Raw genomic sequence first — 6,590 nt, forward strand, 5'->3', positions numbered from 1 at the left:
AGGGTCTCCTATTGTTCTTATTTTTTAAACTGTATCCTGTTTCACAACAAATTTTAAAGATGGGAGCAGTTCTCCTGCTGTTACCATTGTTTTCTTCTACTGCTGTTGTTACATTTATATTGGTGATTGTTAGATGGACGAGTTGCATGAAATGCGCTCTCCCCCTTTTAATTCCAGTATCATCTAAAAATAGAGATTCTCTAGCAGAAGAGCATAATGGAAGATAATGGGGTGATACACAGAAAGGAAATATCAAGCAGCAAGAGAAAGACCAGCTATATTCTGTCCAAAAAATCTTCTCTCTCTACGCAGCACTTAGCGCTAATTATCAGGAAATAAAGACATTGCCCTCTAAAATCTTGACAGCTAAAATCCAGCTGTTAGTTGCTGCATCCTAATCCTTTTTGCTTTGTAGCTTTCTGCAAAGATAGTATTTTAATTTAATGGGTGTTTAGTGCATTTATTTTCAGAATTGTGAATCTCCTTGTCACAGATCTTATTAATGCAAATTAAGTGAGAGGAACATTGTCTCAGTGACCAGGAAGGGCACGCTGGTATGTATTTCTTGATTGTCCCTTGTTCCATGCGAGGGAGGAGTCATCAGTGATCTGGGAGATATAGAAAATGCATGATCTGTTTTCTTTCTAATTTAAGAAAGTGAAGATGTCTGTCTTCATCACAGATATGTTCAGGCAATTTAAACTGCAAGGAAGATATAAATATTTTATGTATATCTGTGATAGTTTTCCATATTTTTTATTCATATACTGTTGATGTTCGGATAGTTCCCAAGTATTTGTTATTATCTATTCTTCTCAAGTGGATGTTAAACATGGCCTTGCACAACTCTGGGTATGTTAAAGGTAATTGGCAGTATTATTGATATTAGCAGGCATGCACTGTTTCAAGGTATTGCGTTATAATGAGTCATTTTTCACTTAATGATCCTTTTTTTTCTCTGCCAGCGTAGGCTAACTTAACTCCACTGATCACTAAATGAGAATTTGAACCTATACTTTATTGCCAGTGATGTCAGAATTCATATGAAGGAATTAATATGAACCCTTTTATATACTTAGTGTAAAAATATAGTGTAGTGAAAGCTACCTGTTTTCATGGTCGTCTTGATATTGAGAAAAATCTGTTATGCTTCATAACTTCTTATTGTATTACATAAGACCCATGAGAGTTTGATGCAGTTCGCAAGTGTAAGAATGAATGTGGAAATGTTTCAACAGAACTCACAATTGTGCATCATTTTGTATTCCTGCTGTTTTCAAATACTTTGTGCTTTTAACAGCACCCTTGTCTTGCCAGAATAGAAAATAAGTTTTGCATGTATGCTCAGCGCTCATCAACATGGTGCAAGGCAGCTTCTGTAGTGTGTTTCCCATGAGCAGCACGGAGCTCTGTGGCAGCTGTAGTGACACACGTGCAGTTAATAAGAACAGCTCAAAGTCTGGATTTAAAATTCCCAACAGCTGGAAAAGAGCTTATTGCATTTGCCAGTGAGGCAGGAGAAAAGCTTAGTGGTATGGCAACTGTAAGTCAAGGAAGGAAATCATGGTAAAAGAAAGGTGGTAGAATAACTTAGCATGTATTTGAATAATATTGTGAATCTTGTATATGTCATATAAAGCATTTAACAAATCAATAATTTCCATGTTTACCAAAGCATATACTTCCAGTTTGCTTCAGTGGTGCATTAAAATGTTGGAAGTGAGGTAATAGTTGTAATTTAATTTAGTTTAAAAGAATGACTTTTAGGAAAATTATACTATATCAGAAATTCTGACATGTTGAACTGATGTTTTGTATGTCATGAAACTGATATTTTTTCCAAGGAGAAATATTATATTCATTTTTTTAAAGTATGTAATTATAAGCTGATGTTTTTATGCAATTGTATTTTGTCTATAAATTAAATGTTACAAAAAGTTATTGCTTATGCCTAGAAGAGAGATTTCTGAATTCTTTTTCAGAATGTGTTTACCTTCCCATCTGTGCTTAGAGGCCAAAATGGTTTTGAAAGTGCACACTTTAAAAAAGTGTCCTTTTATGCATGCTTTTACTTTCAGTTATAGGGAAGACTGGCTTTTACCTGTACGGATTAACAGAAAAATACAAAGTCTACATTAATCCAGAATTTTGGTTGTGTATATATATAAATTTCAAAATTTAAAGTAGGGATATAGATATTGTTGAATAATTTGATGCTGAAATGGTACTGTTGCACTAGTATTATATCACTTTCCTCTTGCTGTGTGTATAAAATTTCATTGAAGGGCTGCGTACACCTTTGGTGCCCTACTGCAGAACTGTTTTGTATCGTGTGCCTTTTATCATGATGTGTAAACGTAGCCTTTGCCTTATCCTGTTGTCTGTACTTTTGGCTCTCTCAGGCCAATGTCTCTGACTTTAGACTAAATGCTTAAGATCTGAAATCAGCTTTAGTGATCAGTATTTCTCTCTTCCCTTGATAATTCTTAAAGAACTTTGAAAACTGAAAAACTAATTCCCAAAGGTGATTGAAACTTGTAATTTCTTTTTGCTCGACGTGAAGTTACATAATCCTTCAGCACATTACATGGTTGTCCTGAGGCATTAGGGTATTAGTACTAATGGAAAGACATAGTTATTATAAACAATTCCAAATTTCACGGTGTGTATCTTAATAACAGAAGGGGATTTTCTCGTGATTAAAAAGAAAAATGGGTGGCAAAATAAGGAAGAAATGCTTGTTACATGGGATGATCCCCTGGAGGCTTAATTACTGAAAAAACAAATAGGAGGTAAATGTTCAAGATGTTTACAGGTTAAACATTCCTTAAGTATCTTTTAAATAAGAGTATCTGCAGTCTTGGAGCAGCTAATTGCTCAAGAATCACAGCCATTTATGCTGCCTCATTTTCCCCTGGGATCGACACTCACAACAGGATAATTCTTACCCTGATATAAGTGTCACAGTAGGGACTCAGTGTAATTTGCTGATATGATATCAAAAATAGCATTAAGGTAATTACATTTTGCACTTGTAACGTTTCACAGGCAATAATATAACTGAAAAGTACTCTTGAGGTTGAAGTAACCTGGCCACTCCCCACTAGAAAAACTTTTTTTTTTTCTTTTTCCTCTTAAGGTACAGCAGTGAAGTCACTTAAAACTTTTGGGGATTTTAGCATTTTCAACACAGAAGGGTTTCTAATAATCAGAGTTAAAGAACTAACTGAAGAAAGTACTTGTGGGATGCTATCTAGACTAAGCTGATCCATTGCATGATTTGTCTTCAGTACCATTCCATGGCAGTTTAAATTGAGCCCTTTGTTCCTTTCTTTTTCTGGAGGAAAAGTAAAATGAGTACATTGGGGTTTTTTGTTGTCTGGATGTATTTCTGTTAAAATTAAATTTGTGTTGAAAAATTAACTTATATGTAACACTACCTTTAATTTGTGACTTATGCAACCTGTGTAAGGAGGCCCAGTATCTGCAGCTCTTAGGATTACCTGATTGTGCCACTGTTCTTACAGTCCAGTAATGAAACTGCAATGAAAAAGTGACTACACCAAGAAAACCAGACATAATTTTGTTGGAAATTGGCATCAAGATCAGTTTCAGTTTACACCAGGTGACAGGATGACCCAAGTGTTCCTCATTTGGGACACCAAGGACAAAAGAAATGTGTTTAATTATAATTTAGACTCAGCTTGAACAGAGATTTTTGCAAAGCTTTGTAGTAAGTCTGTGCTATTTCTCTCAAATCTTTTATCAGTTTCTGGCAAGTGGTAAACAAGTCCTGAGAAGCGCTTCCTTATCTTTCTTATTTACATGTGATATCTTATTTGGATGATATCTGATCATCTTATTTAGATGTTTCAGATGACATTTACCACTTTGGTCTTAAAGAAGGGGTGATAGCTCATCAAATCCTGCTCCAAACAAGTAAAGGTATTGCAGAGTTGGCAAAGATGTGGGATCAGATTTTAAGCTGTTGTAAATGGTAGTGTAATATAGACAACTTGAAGAACTGAAGGTAGTGTTCAAACTAGCTAGTGTAACTGGCATGGTTGTTGGCCTACAAAGCCTCCCTGAGCTGCCTCACTGAAAGCTGGCTGCATGCTGCTGTGGAGCCAGCTGTGAGTTGGTTCTGCTTCATCCAGACCTCCTACTGGGTTCTAGTAGGGAAAAAAATAACAGTATTTGTCTACCTGGCATTTGCTTTGAAGGAGTCACTGAACTTGCTGCCCATGGTTGACTGTTACCTTTCAAAGACTGGGCATGAAAATGAGGAGAGGGTTCAAGTTGGATTGAATATTTGATTCTGCAGCTGATATAATTTCAATACAAAGAAACAACCATTTAAAAAGAGATTGCTCTTCATTACAAGAGGCATTCTGCTTAACTCGGAGTTAAAACTTAGAAATGAGTGCTAATTGATATGATGTATTTGAGGGTTCTCCTGCAATGGGCTGTCACAGGAAAAAAAAAAGGCACATTTGAATATAATTTTATTTTGCCATTGAACAGTGCTAGGGACCCTCTTTTTCAGACAGACAAATGCTTGCCATTACTTTATGCTCAAAGGCAACATTGAAAGTGACCTGGAACAGGCAGGAACTGACTTTTTTCTACTAATATGATATGAAAGTTTTATCGTATTAGGAATTTTCTGTCATGGTGGATTAGTATCAGGTCATATTAATGTTCATTTTTACTAACTTACAATGAAATGTGCTAACGTGACTACACTTCACTATCATACAAGAAAAAAAGTGGAATGATTTGATATTAATGTGATACTATAGAAAGATTTCAATACCTCTGTCCCATGAATAGTAGGAAGAAGTTAAAAATAAAATAAAATACAATGTCTTGGGACAAGGAGTTTGTGTTTTTCCCAGGGATGAAACTCCTTCTCCACCCACCTCTCTTGCCCCTCTAACATCGTGTCCATATTTGTTTAATAGTTCCTGGGTTTGTGAAGTAATTAATTTTGAAGCCGTTTGGGCCCGATTTTGTAATTATGGTTGCTCTCGCATTTCTATTTAAAAGTCATTGGGAGCTGCAAATACTGAGTACCTATACAAAACAACCTAAGGTGTTCCAAGCTGATTATCCCTTGACTTGCAGCAAAGCAAGCATTGACTTCTCAAAATGTTGACCTAGAAGCCAAATTAAAAAAAAAAAAAAGGCGCAAAGCCATCATATTGTGTCCATGCTCCATTATATACAGAGTGCTGTGGCCAGAAATAATTAACAGGCACAAAGGGTGGCAGTTAGTCATTTGGCTGTATGATTGTACCTGCAAGGTTTCTTTCATCTGGAGCCAAAATCTGATAAAAATGGCTAATGTCAGAAAAGTTCAATCTTGTTGAAATTATGACCAGAAAAAGCCTGGTTTTAATCTTGGCTCCAAACTTCATACAGGACAAAGTAGATGAGTTTGGCTTCTAGACTTAAATTCAAGTCATCTCTAATTTTGAAAGTCTGTACTGTGGCTTTCAATTTTTCCCTTTGACACAGCTAATATTCCTAAAAGCTTTGGCCTAAAATAAAAAGGGGATGAAATCTTTCAGAAATTCCAAAGATGTGATCAATTAAAATGTGCTTATTTTCAAAAGTGTAGTATTTCTTCATTAGATGAGATCCATGAATAAGACTGGGTTTCCTGCTAGAGGGTGATGAAACATGTTTACACCGGGTCAGAGGACGTGTGCTCTCTTCTTGCTGTATGTGTAGCCCTTTGCTACAGGCTCTTGGTAGGTAATTGGAGGGGAAACCCCCTCCCCTTTCTCAGTGTGAAGGTAAAAGCTGTATTTTCCCATTGCTCTTCTAAGTAATAGAAGCACCCTTGTGACTGGTCTGGAGTCAGTCATCTTTTTGGTGTTTGTCATACTTTCCCTGCACGGGTTGTGCAGTGACAACTTCTAGGAGGACTGTGGAGCCACAGGGCTGGAGGTTTTGTACTTGCTCTTGTGTTTTAACACCTACAAATGAGATAGGCCTTTGTGCTTGAAAGAATGGGAAGGGCATGGTGGGTTGTCAGCCTGGTGTCATAGGACAGGACACTCTCCATCAACTGAACTGAAGACTTCAGCACTGCCATCAAGCTGGGACACAAGTCTCCTACTGATCTAGGTCATTCCAGCTGCCTTTATGAGTAGGTCATGGCATTGTTGACCTGATCAACACTCAGAGATATGAAAAAGGTGCTCTCTACCCAGGGAATTTGCTACATGAAATGCTCTGCATCATTCAAAATGCTGACATGGGATACTAATGCAAGGAAATCTCCTAATCCATGGTTCAGCACAGGGGTAATAGCCAGCTGGTAACGGTTACTGGGGAGGAGGTGTGCAAAGCCAAGTTGAGCTTGGTCTTTCTGAGGAATGTAACAGAACATTGTATTAGAGAGAAAAACTCTGAAGCTTTTATGTCAGTATATTGGAAATGTGTTTAATCACATGTAGTCACTTAAAAACTCTTGCGGGTTAGACACTCTAGCCTCTTCATCCTAGTGCTGTCCCCATGAGGTTCAGAAGCTTCTCATTAGAATGGCCTCTATTAAAATGGCAGCACCACTATCTGTAGAT

The sequence above is a fragment of the Numenius arquata genome, chromosome 6, assembly GCF_964106895.1.
Source record: "Numenius arquata chromosome 6, bNumArq3.hap1.1, whole genome shotgun sequence".
NCBI classification, from domain to species: domain Eukaryota; kingdom Metazoa; phylum Chordata; class Aves; order Charadriiformes; family Scolopacidae; genus Numenius; species Numenius arquata.